Source organism: Aegilops tauschii, unplaced genomic scaffold (genome assembly GCF_002575655.3).
Source record: "Aegilops tauschii subsp. strangulata cultivar AL8/78 unplaced genomic scaffold, Aet v6.0 ptg000246l_obj, whole genome shotgun sequence".
Taxonomy (NCBI): Eukaryota; Viridiplantae; Streptophyta; class Magnoliopsida; order Poales; family Poaceae; genus Aegilops; species Aegilops tauschii.
The window spans coordinates 80717-99811 of record NW_027332521.1 but is presented as its reverse complement, the minus strand read 5'-3'; the positions used below and the strand labels follow the sequence as shown (position 1 = coordinate 99811).

The following is a 19095-nucleotide window of genomic DNA, read 5'->3' as shown; positions in this document are numbered from 1 at the left end:
TGGCTTCTAGCAACTCCTTATTCCAAGTGGCTGAGGTCGGATCGATTAGGTCAGACACAACCGCAGGTGGAATTGCTGCAATGCAGCCATAAGGCCTCATCATCTCCTCCCGTGGGAGCCAGTTATCTTCCCAAATGTTGGTCGTTGCACCGTCGCCAATGCGTCTGATCAGCCCTTGTTTCAAAGTGTCACGCCCTTCAATGATAGCCCTCCAGACTGGGCTAGGATGGTTCCCCAGGTTGGCTTGAAGAATGGTAGTATTGGGGTGGTAAACAATTTTCAGAATACGAGCACTCAAAGACTCCGGCTCTTGTAACAGGCGCCAGGCCGTGCCAACATTGCTAAGTTAAATAGCTCGAAATCTTTGAAGCCCAAACCTCCCATTGCTTTAGGCTGCGTCATAGCCTTCCAAGACACCCAATGGGGTTTGCGTTGTCCGTTTTTACTCCCCCACCAAAACTTCCGAATGAACATGTTCAAATGCTCACAAAGTCCTCCAAGCTACAGCCCGCCAAAGCCCGCTACAGCCCGCCTGACATTTCGGGTGACGTTTTCAGAAATTGTCATGGACAGGCCAAGTGCACTGTCCCGCAAGCCCGCCAAAGCCCGCTACAGCCCGCCTGACATTTGCCCGTATAAAAGCCTAACCCTAACCCTCCTCCCCGCCCCCTCCTCTCTCCCTCCTGCACAGCCCCCTCCTGCTTCCCCATCGTTCCCCACACAGCGCCGCCACCCAAGATCTCATCGCCTCCCTCTTCCCAAAGTTCACCGCCGGCCCTCCCTCTTCTCTCCTAGAGGCAGGACGATGACCACCGCACCGTCAACTGCCGCCACTCTATTCCCTGACATCTATTACCTCTTTCTAGATCTGGAAAACCACTGCATCGTCAACTACCACGACGATGACCACCACGTCCTTGGCCGGTCAGGGGAGGACGAAACGTGCGGCACAAGAGAAGGGCCCCGAGCGGTAGCAGATGCGGGAGGATGGCGACGTCCTACGGCGAGCTGACCTTGGGATCTTGGCGATGCCCGTGTGCCAATGGCGTCCTCCTGGATCTCGCCGACACCTCTTCCTCATGCTCCTCCTCAAGATCTGGTGAGGCTTTGCTTCTCCCCATCCCCTCTGTTCCACAAATTTTTTTGTGCATGCCGACGAGGTTGTCCCAACTAGGTCGTACACGAGGGACCTTGTCTCAACTAGGTTGTCCTCTCTGTAATTTTTGTCCATGATGTTGCTTAGCACTTCATATCTTGAGATAGCCTCTTCTATGTTCGATTTTTCAGATCATGAATTATTTTTCAGTTGGAAGAAAGAAAATAATATTGCTATGACTAGGTGTGAAGATTTTGACCAGGGCAGCCAGTTGCATGTTACTAGAATTTACATTGCTACAAAGTTTTCTTACGAATCTAAAAGAATAGACAGATTTTCCATCTTCATTTTCTTTAGCTATCTTATATCTTAGTCCTCGGAACAGCAAGAGATTAATGTCCTCCTATCGATGTGTGATTATTGCTGAAGCTTTTGAAGTGCTAGTTCTTGCGTGGAAGTGAATATTTTGCTCCAGATTGAATCTACATGATTGCTCCATTTCTAGCTGGCTTTTTTTTGCGGAAATTTCTAGCTGGCTTGTTTGTTTTTATCAGTTTCTCAATAGCAGGGTAAGATCTTTGTTTTTTTATTCCAACTAGTGCTGGTTGTTTGGCTTATCATAGATCTTAATGAGCTTATTGCTGCTAATTATTAACTAGAAACAAAATTAGGTACTGCTGCCAATTCAATCTTGCCTCTCTATTGAGAAACCAATCCCCTGCATTTATTCTGCATTCATAGACTGGTTTTAAACAAAATATGTAATGCATTTCTGTGATGAACATCTTTTTAAATGGTGAGGCTTGCAGTACCTAATTTTACTTTGTTTACTTCTTTTTTGCATAGGTTATTGCTTTGTAATGTAATGAATCAGACCATGTCCTGCTTGAACTAAGTATGTACAAGTTAGTTGGCTGAACTTATGAACTTCTACTATGTGTGCAAGTCTTCTTGCTTTCTAATCAATGAACTAGACCATGTCCTGAATGTACGTGTAATAGAGAATTTCAGTATCTCACTGAATGTATGTGTACTTGAGAATTTCAGTATCTCACGGAATGTACGTGTACTTGAGAATTTCAGTTTGTTCAGAGAGAGAGACGAGTTCAGTTAAGTTTGTCTCTATATGTATGCATTAGAAAAGGACAACAATAACAACAAAGCCTTTAGTCCCAAACAAGTTGGGTAGGCTAGAGGTGAAACCCATAAGATCTCGCAACCAACTCATGGCTCTGGCACATGGATAGCAAGCTTCCACGCACCCCTGTCCATAGCTAGCTCTTTTGGTGATACTCCAATCCTTCAGGTCTCTCTTAACGGACTCCTCCCATGTCAAATTCGGTCTACCCCGCCCTCTCTTGACATTCTCCGCACGCCTTAGCCGCCCGTTATGCACTGGAGCTTCTGAAGGCCTACGCTGAATATGCCCAAACCATCTCAGACGATGTTGGACAAGCTTCTCTTCAATTGGTGCTACCCCAACTCTATCTTGTATATCCTCATTCCAGACTCGATCCTTCTCGTGTGGCCACACATCCATCTCAACATACGCATCTCCGCCACACCTAACTGTTGAACATGTCGCCTTTTAGTCGGCCAACACTCAGCGTCATACAACATTGCGGGTCGAACCGCCGTCCTGTAGAACTTGCCTTTTAGCTTTTGTGGCACTCTCTTGTCACAGAGAATGCCAGAAGCTTGGCGCCACTTAATCCATCCGGCTTTGATATGATGGTTCACATCTTCATCAATACCCCCATCCTCCTGCAACATTGACCCCAAATACCGAAAGGTGTCCTTCTGAGGTATCACCTGGCCATCAATGCTAACCTCCTCCTCCTCAGACCTAGTAGTACTGAAACCGCACATCATGTACTCGGTTTTAGTCCTAAGCCTAAACCCTTTCGATTCCAAGGTTTGTCTCCATAACTCTAACTTCCTATTTACCCCCGTCCGACTATTGTCAACTAGCACCACATCATCCGCAAAGAGCATACACCATGCGATATCTCCTTGTATATCCCTTGTGACCTCATCCATCACCAATGCAAAAAAGATAAGGGCTCAAAGCTGACCCCTGATGCAGTCCTATCTTAATCGGGAAGTCATCAGTGTCGACATCACTTGTTCGAACACTTGTCACAACATTATCGTACATGTCCTTGATGAGGGTAATGTACTTTGTTGGGACTTTGTGTTTCTCCAAGGCCCACCACATGACATTCCGCGGTATCTTATCATAGGCCTTCTCCAAGTCAATGAACACCATATGCAAGTCCTTCGTTTGCTCCCTATCTCTCTCCATAAGTTGTCGTACCAAGAAAATGGCTTCCATGGTCGACCTCCTAGGCATGAAACCAAACTGATTTTTGGTCACGCTTGTCATTCTTCTTAAGCGGTGCTCAATGACTCTCTCCCATAGCTTCATTGTATGGCTCATCAGCTTAATTCCACGGTAATTAGAACAACTCTGAACATCCCCCTTGTTCTTGAAGATTGGTACTAATATAGTCCGTCTCCATTCTTCTGGCATCTTGTTTGCCCGAAAGATGAGGTTGAAAAGCTTGGTTAGCCATACTATCGCTATGTCCCCGAGACCTTTCCACTCCTCAATGGGGATACAATCCGGGCCCATCGCCTTGCCTCCCTTCATCCTTTTTAAGGCCTCCTTGACCTCAGACTCCTGGATTCGCCGCACAAAACGCATGCTGGTCTCATCAAAGGAGCCGTCCAATTCAATGGTAGAACTCTCATTCTCCCCATTGAACAGCTTGTCGAAGTACTCACGCCATCTATGCTTAATCTCCTCGTCCTTCACCAAGAGTTGGCCTGCTCCGTCCTTGATGCATTTGACTTGGCCAATATCCCTCGTCTTCCTCTCTCGGATCTTGGCCATCTTATAGGTGTCTCTTTCGCCTTCCTTCGTGCCTAACCGTTGGTAGAGGTCCTCATACGCCCGACCCCTTGCTTCACCAACAGCTCGCTTTGCGGCCTTCTTCGCCATCTTGTACTTCTCTATGTTGTCTGCACTCCTATCCAGGTATAAGCGTCTGAAGCAATCTTTCTTCTCTTTAATCGCCTTCTGGACATCATCATTCCACCACCAGGTATCCTTATCTTCGCTTCTCCTTCCCCTAGACACTGCAAACTCCTCTGAGGCCACCTTACGAATGCAAGTCGCCATCTTCATCCACACATTGTCCGCATCCCCTCCTTCCTCCCAAGGGCCCTCCTTAATGACCCTCTCCTTGAACGCCTGAGCTACCTCCCCCTTGAGCTTCCACCACTTCGTTCTAGCGACTTTGGCACGCTTATCCCGCTGGACACGAATCCGAAAGCGGAAGTCAGCAACCACCAGCTTATACTGGGGTACAACACTCTCTCCAGGTATCACCTTACAGTCTAGGCACGCACGCCTATCTTCTCTTCTCGAGAGGATGAAATCAATCTGGCTAGAGTGTTGGCCACTACTAAAAGTCACCAGATGTGATTCTCTCTTTTTAAAGAGGGTGTTAGCTACAATCATGTTGTAGGCTAGAGCAAAACTTAAGACATCTTCCCCTTCTTGATTCCTGATGCCATAGCCAAAGCCCCCATGCGCCCCTTCAAAACCTGTGTTAGATGTACCCACGTGGCCATTGAGGTCTCCTCCTATGAAGAGCTTCTCACCAATCGGTACACTCCTAACCATGTCTTCCAGGCCTTCCCAGAACTCCCTCTTGGTGTTTTCATTGTGGCCTACTTGCGGGGCATACGCGCTGATAACATTGAGAAGCAAGTCCTCAACTACCAGCTTGACCAAGATAATCCGGTCCCCACGTCTCTTGACGTCTACCACTCCATACTTGAGGCTCTTGTTGATCAAGATGCCTACGCCACTTCTGTTTGCAGCCGTCCCCGTGTACCATAGCTTGAAGCCGGTATCCTCCACCTCCTTCGCCTTCTGTCCTCTCCATTTGGTTTCTTGGACGCAAAGGATATCAACACCTCTCCTCACCGCTGCATCAACTAGCTCCCGGAGCTTCCCTATCAGAGACCCTACATTCCAGCTACCTAAGCGAATCCTCCTAGGCTCGGCTAGCTTCCTTACCCTTTGCACTCGTCGAGTCAAATGCGAAGACCCTTGCTCATTTTCCACTACATCCGGGCGCCGATGTAGCGCGCCACTAAGGATGCGACGACCCGATCCTCACTCACTTGCCACCGTATCCAGATCAAGATACGGCGCGCCACCTGGGGGGTAACGGCCCGGCCCTTGCCCATTTTCCACCACACCCGGGTTCCGATGTGGCGCGTCGCTGAGAGGGTTACGCCCCAACGAAAATCTATTGGGTTTCATCTCCATAAGAGTGGCTGAGTTTTTACGTTGGCTCGCCAAGCCTATCACAACCCTCCTCCTTTACCCGGGCTTGGGACCGGCTATGTTGAGACAACATAGGCGGAGTTATGCATTAGAAAAGGATGCATGAAAAAAAATAGTTTTAAGTTAATGGAAGGACCGGTGCATAAACTACAATTATATATATTTTTGAAACCTGATGGGGACCAAGTGCATAAACCTGATGGAGCAGCTTATTCAGTGGTAAATCTTGTGCCTCTCCCTCTCACTCACGGAGCAGCTTTTTCGGTGGTTAACTTGTGTGATTCTCCTTCTCCCTTTCAGCTTTTGTAGATGGAAGAAAGCTAAGCATACGAGTTTACCCCACTGAATAAGCTGCTCCCTGAGTGAGAGGGAGAGGCACAAGATTACCATTGAACAAGCTGCTCCATTAGACATGATTGAAACAATAAAATAATGAAATATTGTAACAATCTGCATCTTTGGGATTTAGATGTACACACACATAATGTAGTTTTATTTTTTCTGCACCAAATGACAGATATTCCAAACATAATCTCTTGTTGGAGAACTAATTCATAATTTCCAGTCATATGAGTTTTCCCCTAGTGGTATTCCTGATGAAACTTGATGTCTTACTTTTTGTAACCTTTAATGTTGAAAAGTTGGTGTTCTTATTCTGGTCTGCATGTAATCCTTCTGCTATGGATTGCAGTGTCCTGGTTGCTGAGAAACGTGTCAACTCACCGCTGCTGGTAATTTTGCATCTCCATTTGTGAATATATTATTGTTCCTTTCAAATACTAATTCTTCAGCTGGATTCTTGATAACTGTATCCTTGGGCTAAAATTTTACATTCTTATATAGGTCCAGTACTGTCTCCTTCGTAGCTTTTTGATTTATTTTCACTTTTTTTTATCTAAGCTTTAACTGTCAAGTATCAACACTTCATTTTTGTTTCTTGTTCGTTGGCGCGAGTGGATCTCCATGCTCCTTTCCACGGCCTCCACGAGAGTTCTCATCAATGGCCACCCAGGGCCTCCGATCGACCACGCTCACGGCCTCCGTCAAGGCGATCCGGTCTCACCCATGCTCTTCACCTTGGTCATCGACGTGCTGAACTCCATGCTGCTACGTGCGGTTCAGCTGGGCCTCCTTCATCGCTTGACCACCCGTCACGCAGCTTCGAGCATATCCCTTTATGCCGACGATGTGGTCATCTTCTGCCATCCGGACTCTCACGACCTCGCCACGGTTCGCAGGCTCCTCCACGTCTTTGCCCTCGCTTCTGGGCTGCTGTGACGCCCCCGATTTGACCGTACACTAATCATGCACGCAAATGTGTACGATCAAGATCAGGGACTCACGGGAGGATATCACAACACAACTCTACAACATAAATAAGTCATACAAGCATCATAATACAAGCCAGGGGCCTCGAGGGCTCGAATACAAGTGCTCGATCATAGACGAGTCAGTGGAAGCAACAATATCTGAGTACAGACATAAGTTAAACAAGTTTGCCTTAAGAAGGCTAGCACAAACTGGGATACAGATCGAACGAGGCGCAGGCCTCCTGCCTGGGATCCTCCTAACTACTTCTGGTCGTCGTCAGCGGCCTGCACGTAGTAGTAGGCACCTCCAGTGTCGTAGGTGTCGTCGTCGACGGTGGCGTCTGGCTCCTGGACTCCAGCATCTGGTTGCGACAACCAGATAGCAAGGAAAGGGGGAAAGAGAAGCAACCGTGAGTACTCATCCAAGTACTCGCAAGCAAGGAGCTACACTACATATGCATGGGTATATGTGTAAAGGGGCATATCAGTGGACTGAACTGCAGAATGCCAGAATAAAAGGGGGGTAGCTAGTCCTGTCGATGACTACGCTTCTGGTCATCTCCGTCTTGCAGCATGTAGAAGAGAGTAGATTGAAATCCTCCAAGTAGCATCGCATAGCATAATCCTACCCGGCGATCCCCTCCTCGTCGCCCTGTTAGAGAGCGATCACCGGGTTGTATCTGGCACTTGGAAGGGTGTATTTTATTCAGTATCCGGTTCTAGTTGTCATAAGGTCAACGTACAACTCCGGGTCGTCCTTTTACCGAGGGACACGGCTATTCGAATAGATAAACTTCCCTGCAGGGGTGCACCACATAACCCAACACGCTCGATCCCATTTGGCCGGACACACTTTTCTGGGTCATGCCCGGCCTCGTAAGATCAACGCGTCGCAGCCCCACCTAAGCACAACAGAGAGGTCAGCACGCCGGTCTAACCCTATGCGCGCAGGGGTCTGGGCCCATCGCCCTATGCACACCTGCACGTTGCGTACGCGACCGGAAGCAGACCTAGCCTAGTGGCGTTCCAGTCCAATCCGGCGCGCGCCACTCAGTCGCTGACGTCACGAAGGCTTCGGCTGATACCACGACGCCGGGATACCCATAACTACTCCCGCGTAGATGGTTAGTGCGTATAGACCAAATGGCCAGACTCAGATCAAATACCAAGATCTTGTTAAGCGTGTTAAGTATCCGCGAACGCCGACCAGGGCCAGGCCCACCTCTCACCTAGGCGGTCTCAACCTGCCCTGTTGCTCCGCCACAAGTAACAGTCGGGGGCCGTCAGGAACCCAGGCCCACCTCTACCGGGGTGGAGCCACCTGTCCTTTCAGCCCCCTCATCAGAATCACTTGCGGGTACTCACCGAGCCGACCCGACTTTAATCACCACATGTGTCATGTATATAATGTATATAGTATATACCCGTGATCACCTCCCGAAGTGATCACGGCCCAGTAGTATAGCATGGCAGACGGACAAGAGTGTAGGGCCACTGATGGAACACTAGCATCCTATACTAAGCAGTAGGATAGCAGGTAAGGGTAACAACTGTAGCAACAATGTCAGGCTATGCATCAGGATAGGATTAACGGAAAGCAGTAACATGCTACACTACTCTAATGCAAGCAGTATAGAGAAGACTAGGCGATATCTGGTGATCAAGGGGGGGGCTTGCCTGGTTGCTCTGGCAAGTAGGAGGGATCGTCAACTCCGTAGTCGAACTGGGCAGCAGCAGCGTCGGTCTTGTAGTCTACCGGAGGGAAGAGGGGGAAGAAGCAGTAAATACAATGCAAACATAAGCATGGCGGTGCATGACAAGACAATGCGCGGTGCTAGGTGTGCCCTAACGCGGTAGGCGGTGATACCGACGAAGGGGGGAAACATCCGGGAAAGTATTCCCGATGTTTCGCATTTTCGGACAGATGAAACGGAGGCGGAAAGTTGCGAGTTTGCTATGCTAGGGATGTGTGGCGGACGAACGGGCTGCGTATCCGGATTCGTCTCGTCGTTCTGAGCAACTTTCATGTAGAAAGTATTTTCATCCGAGTTACGGATTATTTTATATTAATTTTCAAAGTTTTTAATTCATTTTAGAATTAACAGACTTAAATTAATTAGGAAATGTCATTATGACGTCAGCATGACATCAGGGTGATGTCAGCAGTCAACAGTCAGTTGACTTGGTCAAACTGACGCGTGGGTCCCGGTTGTCATTGACTTAGGTTAACTAAACATGATTAGTTAATTTAATTAAGTGATTAGGTTAATTAGGCTGAATTAAGTTAATTAAGTCTTTAATTAATTAATATTTTTATTTTTATTTTTTAATGTTCCAGGGGCTGGTCCCCACATGTCATGGGGCCAGGGGGGAAGTGGGTTCGGCGTTAGCGGGCGCCCGGGTGTGGTGCGCGTGCCCGAGGCCGTAGCTTGCCCGGGCGACGGGGGGGCGCGAGCAGAGGCGCGGGAGAACGTGGGGAGCGGCAGCAGCGGCGGGAGGCAGAGGCAAGCGAGGTGGGCAGCAGTGGGGGAAGCGGGCGGTAGGGCGAAGCGGGGCCGCACGGGCGAGGCGTTGGAGAGCAGCAGCAGCGGGCAGCGCGGCAGGGGCGGCCACGACGGAGATGGGGCGGTAACGGGCGACGACGCGGGGAGAGAAGGAGAGGCCGGGGGGCCTCACCGGGGTTGTAGGGTCTTAGGCAGCGGGGCGTGGTGAGGACGACGGGGACGACGTGCGGCGAGGCGACGAGGTCCGGCGGCGGGTGACGGCGATCCGGGGAAGGGAACGGCTCGATCGGCGCGAGGCAGAGGTCTCGAGCTCCGATGCGTCCTTGTAGTTGACGAAGACGGCGGAGGCGGTGCTCCCGGCGTAGTCTGAGGTGGCGGGGAGGACGTCGGGCGCGGGCGGCGGCATCGATCGGTGCCAGGGGCGCCCGATCTGGAAACAAGGGGAGGGAGCGTGCGAGGGAGGAAGAGTCGTGGGGGGGGGGAGTGCGGGACGTGGCTTTAGGTCACAGGGGGGGTGCGGGGATAAGGCGACGGGGTGGGCTGGCCTGGTGGCTGACTGGGCCGACCTGTTGGGTCGGTTGGCCCGGGGGTCTTTCTTTTTATTTATTTATTGGTTTGGTTTTCTTTTATCTATTTCCTTTTTACTGTTTTATCTCACTTTCTATTTACTATAGTTTTATAAAATGCTAAATTAGTTCCTAAAATAGTGTTACTACTTATTCTAATGTCACAATAACTTGGGCTCCCAAATAAATTAGTTTAATATTTATATATTATAAAAAGCATTTAATTATTGGTTTTAGCTGCTGTTTTGCTCATTTTAGAGTATTTACACATTTTATAAAAGTGTGGTTTCTCCTCCATTATTACTTAGGATTTATTTGTTCCAATTTGAACATTTTAGTTTTAATGTTTGAAAACTTTTATCGTTTGCCTTGATTTTGAATTTTGAATTTGAACGGGATTGAATCATCGGGAGAATAACAACAGTGATCGTGGTGATGTGGCCCCATTAGCAGGGAATTACTGTAGCCTAATTATCCGGGCGTCACAATTCTCCTCCACTACATGAAATCTCGTCCCGAGATTTAAGAGGGGTGTAAGGGGGAAAGTCCTGGTTACGAAATTCTAACGATTCTTCTCGGTCTTGGTTGCTCTTCTCGAAGAGGTCGATCCATTACGTTGAGGTCTTCATTTCTCCGCTTCAGGTCATCATGATGAAGTCGTCATCATTCCTTCGGGATTTCCATCGTACTTACGAAAGAATAAAGGGTGGGTATTCCGGGAGAACGGACCTCTGCAAGGTTGACTATCTGGTAGCTAACATCGGGGAAGGTGGCGGTAAGTAACTCTCGAACTGAAACTTAAGAAAATATCAAGAGCAACGTGAGGAGGTGTCATGGAAAGTTTCGAGCGGGCAGGCAATCATTCTATGCCTGTTACAGGGCGTGAAAGGGGTTCAAAGCAACGGAAATAAGTATTTTGTCTGATGCCAGAATTGATGATCTCTCGGAAGGTGGCTCATGAATTACATACAAGGCCACGCGCGAGGAACAACCATGGGAACAGGGGTGTTTTCAGGAGAGTCAGGTTTCGATCCTGTGGAACTGTGGGTTATGGGCCCACCATGTGGGTTAAAAGTAGGAAGGGCGGTGACATCTTGCACGATCATGATAGCAAGGCATGTCAGAGGTTAACCTGTCAGTTATATGTCAGCAACATCGTCGGTACCAAGGGCGAGGGACGAAGAGAACCATTTCCCTGCCCGTTGAAATGAGGCGGACCATTAGGCAAAATTCTCATCCATCGGTGGTTACCGAAATGTCACCAACAATAGTAACAGGGTCTTACTGACAGAGTTGTACACCGAGGTGTTTACATAAGCAGGAGAATATTACTGCTTAGATCATATAGATCACCAGAAAGGTTAAACCAAACAATGGAAAGGAAAATATGATTATCAGATTAAACAGAAGAATGGAAAGGAAAATGTGTTTAAACACATATTTCAAGGGTATATCCTTCCCAAGGACAAGCTGAGCATGATATTCATGACAGGATATAATGTAGAAAACTCTTTAGGTAGGGGAGAGAAATTTCATGACATTACCCATACAACGGTGTTTGGATAATTGAGCAGGAAACATTTAGCATTGGGCTTCAAATGTTCCTGTTGAAAATCGGAGTACCATAGACATGCTTCGAGGTAGCATTGACATGGTCAACAGGTGAGGATCAGACTTAGGAAACAAAAAGGACCCATCAGGAACAACTTATAGAATAAGTCTTACAATTTCCTCATGGAAGAACAGCTAACCTTGCTAAAAGGGAAAACCTATAACAATAGGTCCTCTGGCCAGGTGTGTTAGGCATGACATCACCTTACCGGGTCATGAATAGACCAATGTGACAACTCTTGGAAATATGTTCCAACCATCATATCTGACCGAGATTCAGATCTGATTGGTGTCAGGATAACTCAGACTCGGGATGCCTGAGAAGAAAGGTGCAACACGAATTGTCGAGATGACATTGTAAGATTCTCGGGAAATGAACTATGAAACCAAGTTCCGAAACAAGAGTTCATCATTAAATCAAGGGGAGGTGAGGAGGTGACTGATTGACTCAGCGACAATTCCTCGAGATTTCCAAAAAGAGGGATTTCCACACTTATGTGAACAAGGAGATAACTTTTGTCAGTTCAAATGATATAATGAGGTATGCTCGAGGAAACATACACGATTGAACATTGGTTGACGGTGCACCCGAAATATGGGCTAGGTAGCACGATCAATGTTCGAATGATGATTCATTAACCAATAGTCTAAGCATGAACTATCGACCATTAGCTCCAAAGCAATAGGATTGCTAGAAGTTTTGAATTCACGCATCCTAGTTCAATTGTCGGTATTCAGGTTAGAAACAACACGGGGATCAGAAAGCAAATGGAGATGGCGAGAAGTATTACTATATCAAGAATTCTCAAGAGGTGGAGAAATTCTCACAATATCCTTGACATAAGAGATAGCAATACTCCAAGGTAGAACATAACATAAGTTGGATAATAAGGATCTCAAGGTACAACACAAAACATGAACAAGTTTGTATTGAAGGGAAAGCAAGAATGTTGCCGATGATAACACAAATCATCGAGGGGCAAGGATGGTATTTCTCATCATGAATTCAATTGATATCCTGGAGGAACTCAGAATGTTGATGATGATCATGACAAATTTTGTCGAGAGGTTTCATGGAGATGTAATCGATCGACGATGACATCAAGTCAAAGGAATGATGAAAGCGAAAGGTTATTGGAACCACGGGTAGCACACAAACTCGGGGTCAAGTTTGTTGTTCGAGGTGAAACGATATGACGAGGAAAATCGACGTAAGCTTAGCTCATCGTCGAAGTGGTGCTCCGGGAATAAGGACCAGGTAGCACAGTTAAAATCATCAAGATAATGATATAGCCAAACAGGCTAGGAATGACGCGATCGGGTACAAACTCGTAAGTAAGGAACATTACTAAAAGTTGTTGAACCGTAGTGCGGACTCGATTCAATTGTCGGGGTACTCGAGTGATTAACCACTCAAAACCCAGGAAAAATAGTAATCCGTGAGAATGTAGTACTTGATGAAGAACTCATAAGAAGTTATGCGGTTCCGTGATAGTCTCGAGATACCAGGGGGCAATACTCGACGACAAATCAAAGTAGAGGGTGGATTGGGGTATTGCTCTATAGAAGACAATTACTTAAACTTGCATAGGAAATGGTATTTAAAGGAGAACATGGTCGGAACCACGATCGCAAAGGATCAATTCACCGATACCAGATGATATTATACCAGGGAAATAGTTATTATTATAAGAAGCTTCCATGATAGGATCTACATCGTGTCCATGGGCATGAACACAAAGGTTCAAGGTCGACTCCCACTTCTTCACTGTATAACCTTCCATTCACTCCTCGCTTTGATAAAGGCATAGTGTTGAAAGTTTTACCTCGTGAAATACCAGATGAGTATGACTCGTGAAAACTTCTGAGTTCACACATATTAAGGAAGGCATAGGTTCAACCCGTCAGGGTATCGTGGAATCATATACCACCAGCTTCAACAGTAAATACCACCAGCTCGAAAACGGAGCATGGTTGAGAAAACAGAGGATACAATTTACCAAAGGCATTATATACCCATGGAAAGACTCACAAGGTTATTCAATAGGAAGGACACTGTCGGATAAAATCCAACAAAGGAACCGATGGTCCACAAGGGATCTGATGTGAGCATCGGTACTCAACCAGAGGAAGAAGAATGCAAGGAGATCTGATTATAGAAACAACTGACTAACTCAAAGTTCGAATGCAAAAAGAATTATGATTTCCAAATCAGGGGGTCAGAAGCAACGCTCTGATCAAGGATGGATAAGTGAGTAGGCTTAGGGGTACAATCGATGGCAATTTGATAGGTCGAGATCCAGCTCATGTTAAAAATGACGTTTGAGCCAGAAGGAAGAATTCTAGGATCTGATTGAGGATTGTGAGCATTCGCAATATTTTGAATCAACAGACTCAAAATGATAATGACAAGGAATGACTATAAGATTACGAGACTTATGGGATTATCCATAATGCAAGCAAGCAAGAATTTCAAGAGCAATAGGCTCCTGAGGATTTTCGGAAGATCGAATGGTATTCTGAACACTTTTGTGATATACTTGAATTCAACTGGGGATGAGCGGATACTCGGTAAGTGCGAGAATTATCCGTAGGGGTATTCAGGTGTCAAAGAACAGCATAGCAGTAAGCTCAAAGGATTCTTTGAACAACAGAGAGCATTACGGGGTATCTTGTAGTAACAAGATCAACTGGGAAACATTGTATGAATTGCGAGTATACGTGGTTATCCATAGGAGTTCATCGATGAAAGGGAATTGTAAAAGCGATGAACACAAGTTCTTGGGTTATCAGCGGAGAGTATCTTCAGGGTCTTCACGTGCAGCAGACGATCATTAGTAATAAGGGGCTCTCCGGGTGAAAGCGATAACGAGATCCTAATGTTAGATTTAGCAAAACTCACTTAACCCGAATAGAAGAGAGATCAGAGTCCCAGAGACAAGGAGTAAAAGATCCTAATACCACCCAATGGCGACGTGGGCCCGTAAGACACACAGCCATGTTAGTAAAAGTTTTTGCAATGTCTAGACTCGACTTCGGCCAAGGAGTTGGAAAGGGGGATTCCTACAGGCAGTCGGCTCTGATACCAACTTGTGACGCCCCCGATTTGACCGTACACTAATCATGCACGCAAATGTGTACGATCAAGATCAGGGACTCACGGGAGGATATCACAACACAACTCTACAACATAAATAAGTCATACAAGCATCATAATACAAGCCAGGGGCCTCGAGGGCTCGAATACAAGTGCTCGATCATAGACGAGTCAGCGGAAGCAACAATATCTGAGTACAGACATAAGTTAAACAAGTTTGCCTTAAGAAGGCTAGCACAAACTGGGATACAGATCGAACGAGGCGCAGGCCTCCTGCCTGGGATCCTCCTAACTACTCCTGGTCATCGTCAGCGGCCTGCACGTAGTAGTAGGCACCTCCAGTGTCGTAGGTGTCGTCGTCGACGGTGGCGTCTGGCTCCTGGACTCCAGCATCTGGTTGCGACAACCAGATAGCAAGGAAAGGGGGAAAAGAGGGAGAGAAGCAACCGTGAGTACTCATCCAAAGTACTCGCAAGCAAGGAGCTACACTACATATGCATGGGTATATGTGTAAAGGGGCATATCAGTGGACTGAACTGCAGAATGCCAGAATAAAAGGGGGGTAGCTAGTCCTGTCGATGACTACGCTTCTGGTCATCTCCGTCTTGCAGCATGTAGAAGAGAGTAGATTGAAATCCTCCAAGTAGCATCGCATAGCATAATCCTACCCGGCGATCCCCTCCTCGTCGCCCTGTTAGAGAGCGATCACCGGGTTGTATCTGGCACTTGGAAGGGTGTATTTTATTCAGTATCCGGTTCTAGTTGTCATAAGGTCAAGGTACAACTCCGGGTCGTCCTTTTACCGAGGGACACGGCTATTCGAATAGATAAACTTCCCTGCAGGGGTGCACCACATAACCCAACACGCTCGATCCCATTTGGCCGGACACACTTTTCTGGGTCATGCCCGGCCTCGTAAGATCAACGCGAGCAGAGGCGCGGGCGAGCGTGGGGAGCGGCAGCAGCGGCGGCCGGCGTGGAGCTCCGGCGGGAGGCAGCGGCGAGCGAGGTGGGCAGCAGTGGGGGAAGCGGGCGGCAGGGCGAAGCGGGGCCGCACGGGCGAGGCGTTGGAGAGCAGCAGCAGCGGCCAGCGCGGCAGGGGCGGCCACGACGGAGATGGGGCGGTAACGGGCGACGACGCGGGGAGAGAAGGAGAGGCCGGGGGGCCTCACCGGGGTTGTAGGGTCTTAGGCAGCGGGGCGTGGTGAGGACGACGGGGACGACGTGCGGCGAGGCGACGAGGTCCGGCGGCGGGTGACGGCGATCCGGGGAAGGGAACGGCTCGATCGGCGCGAGGCAGAGGTCCCGAGCTCCGATACGTCCTTGTAGTTGACGAAGACGGCGGAGGCGGTGCTCCCGGCGTAGTCTGAGGTGGCGGGGAGGACGTCGGGCGCAGGCGGCGGCATCGATCGGTGCCAGGGGCGCCCGATCTGGAAACAAGGGGAGGGAGCGTGCGAGGGAGGAAGAGTCGTGGGTGGGGGAGTGGGGGACGTGGCTTTAGGTCACAGGGGGGGTGCGGGGATAAGGCGACGGGGTGGGCTGGCCTGGTGGCTGACTGGGCCGACCTGTTGGGTCGGTTGGCCCGGGGGTCCTTTTTTTTTTATTGGTTTGGTTTTCTTTTATCTATTTCCTTTTTACTGTTTTATCTCACTTTCTATTTACTATAGTTTTATAAAATGCTAAATTAGTTCCTAAAATAGTGTTACTACTTATTCTAATGTCACAATAACTTGGGCTCCCAAATAAATTAGTTTAATATTTTATATATTATAAAAAGCATTTAATTATATGTAGCTGCTGTTTTGCTCATTTTAGAGTATTTACACATTTTATAAAAGTGTGGTTTCTCCTCCATTATTACTTAGGATTTATTTGTTCCAATTTGAACATTTTAGTTTTAATGTTTGAAAACTTTTATCGTTTGCCTTGATTTTGAATTTTGAATTTGAACGGGATTGAATCATCGGGAGAATAACAACAGTGATCGTGGTGATGTGGCCCCATTAGCAGGGAATTACTGTAGCCTAATTATCCGGGCGTCACAGCTGCAAACCAACTTTGACAAGTGTTCGGCCGCTCCTATCTAATGCACCAAGGATCACATTGTTGCTATAGCCACGGAGATGCAGTGTCCCGTCACTCACATTCCCATCACCTACCTCGGGCTGCCCCTCTCAGTCCGCAAGGCCTCTTCGACGAGCTTGCAACCGATCATTGACAAGCTTGGGCGCAAGCTCTCCACATGGCGGGCATCTATGCTATCCAAGGGAGACCGCCTATCCCTTGTGCACCATGTCCTAAGTGCCATCCCCACGCACTTCCTCATGGCCATTGCCTTCAACAGCACTGCCATCAAGAAGGTGAACCGGATCATCCGCGGATTTTTATGGGCAGGATCAGACAAGGCCAACGGTGGTCAGTGCCTCGTCAACTGGCAGTGTGTATGCCGGCCTATCTCCCTCGGTGGCCTCGGCATCCGAGGCATACAGCGTACGGGCATCTCTCTTCGTGTTCGTTGGCTATGGCTGCAACGTACCGACGCTACTCGCCCCTGGAGCCACCTTCACATCCCCCACGACGCGAACGCGAGTGCAATTTTCAAAGCCTCCACGACTTGGCAGCTTGGAGCTGGAGATACTTGCAGATTCTGGACCGACCACTGGATCGCTGGCAGGTCTGTGGCCGAGATCGCCCCTCTCGTTCTCGCTCTCGTCCCAAGGCGCCTTCGGAAGGAGCGCTACATGTGTGATGGTCTACACCAGCGCTCTTGGGTGCAGGATATCCGAGGCGCGCTTGGGCCGGCGGCCATGGTGCAGCACGTCGAGCTATGGTGTTTGGTGCGGCACACTAATCTCTCCAGCGAGCCGGACACGCTACGCTGGCGATGGACCTCTTCTGCTACATATACTGCAAGTTCCTGTTACAAGGCCTTATTCTTCGAAGCTTGTGAAGACCCTTTCTGGCGGCTCACCTGGCGACCTTGGGCTCCTCTCCGCGTCAAGTTCTTCCTTTGGCTGGCCATGCAAGACCGCTGCTGGACCGCGGAACGCCTGGCTCGCCGCGGATTGCCCCACGACGACACTTGCGCCCTGTGTGACCAAGAGGAGGAGACCATGCACCACCTTCTTGCCGGATGCTCTTTCTCTCGCCAAATTTGGCACGAGATCCTCGGCTGGGCGTGTGTGCCCATCAACCTCCCTGACCCCAGCACACCATTCCAGTTATGGTGGCAATCCTCTCTCGACCTCGCGCCCGCTTCCATGCGCAAGGGTCTATCCTCCCTCATCATCCTCTCAGCTTGGTGGATTTGGAAGCACCACAACGCTTGCATTTTTGACGGAGCGACACCATCGATCAACCTCACCTCCGACACCATCAAGGACGAGGCGCGACTATGGACCAAGGCGGGCGCCACCGGAATGCAAAACATTATCCCCGGTGCTTAGTCTCTAGTTTTCGGTCGCGGGGCTGAGCATACCCCCATCTGTTGTGCTCCTTCGCTTGTACACCATGCCTAGTGCGCACATGGCCTTGTAAGCGTTGTAATCCCATGCTTGTACTCTTCTTCTATCAATCCCATGCCTAGTGCGCAAAAAAATAAATTGTTTCTTGTTTGGATGGTATGCACAAGTACATAACACTTCATTTTTTACCTGTAACTTGGCTGTTTTAATTAATTTGGATATAAATGAAACATATATGTTGTAGATACTATGTTATCCTCATTTGTAGGCACTATAAGATTTACGATTTTTTGACAGCATGTAATCCATTTTTCACTTTCTTGCAGTTCTCTTGTTATCTATCCGTATCGACCAATATCTGTTGTTTTGTAAATATGTTTGGTATGATTGGGTAGCGGGCTACTCGGTGCAGCCCATCACAATCTGTCATGACGTGATAATTGCCATTTGGAGGGCTGACGGCAAGACCTATAATAAAAACCTTAATAGTTTGTATGTTATGTCTATGTAACCTGGATTCTACTATTTCCTAATCTTGTTGTGTGATATATTTTGTATATGTTGTAAATTATTATTTCATGGAGAATATTGTGAATTGCAAATGTTGTAGATACCTGCGGGCGGACGCATATTAATTGATATATGTATGTACGCGATTTTGGAAATGCTTGTCTTTGGTGAAAGTTGCCATTATGATCTGTGTAACAAGTTATGCTAAAAAATGTGTTGGTGAAACTTGGGTGGAAAGAAAGAGATAATGGGACTAAATTGAAATTGTGCCTAAATCCATGATGATTTTCGTGACGAAAATAATTTCCATGTAGGCAGCCACGTCATTCCAATTTATGATTCAGAAATCCTACGTGGCATCGTCCGTCACGAAGGTTAGGGCCTGGTTTGGGCTGCGCGGGCCTCGGGCTAATCCTTGACGGCCGAGAACCGTCATGGACGACTTGATGTCAAATTATGACGCGATATACATGACGGAATTCAAATCTGTCATGCATGGCCACGCATGACAGTTTTCGCCTGGTCTGTGACGGACATGAACTGTCATGTATTAACAGGTTTCTTATAGTGCTTT

At 48.0% G+C, this 19095-nt stretch overlaps 1 long non-coding RNA gene across 1 annotated transcript; it reads left to right on the top strand.

The window, feature by feature from the left end:
- Positions 1-821: 821 nt before the first annotated feature.
- LOC141028609 (uncharacterized) lies at positions 822-18527 on the top strand. The gene is made up of 3 exons (XR_012190836.1): positions 822-1099; positions 6151-6190; positions 18338-18527. It is a non-coding gene; the product is annotated as an uncharacterized lncRNA (long non-coding RNA).
- The last annotated feature ends 568 nt before the right edge of the window (positions 18528-19095 follow it).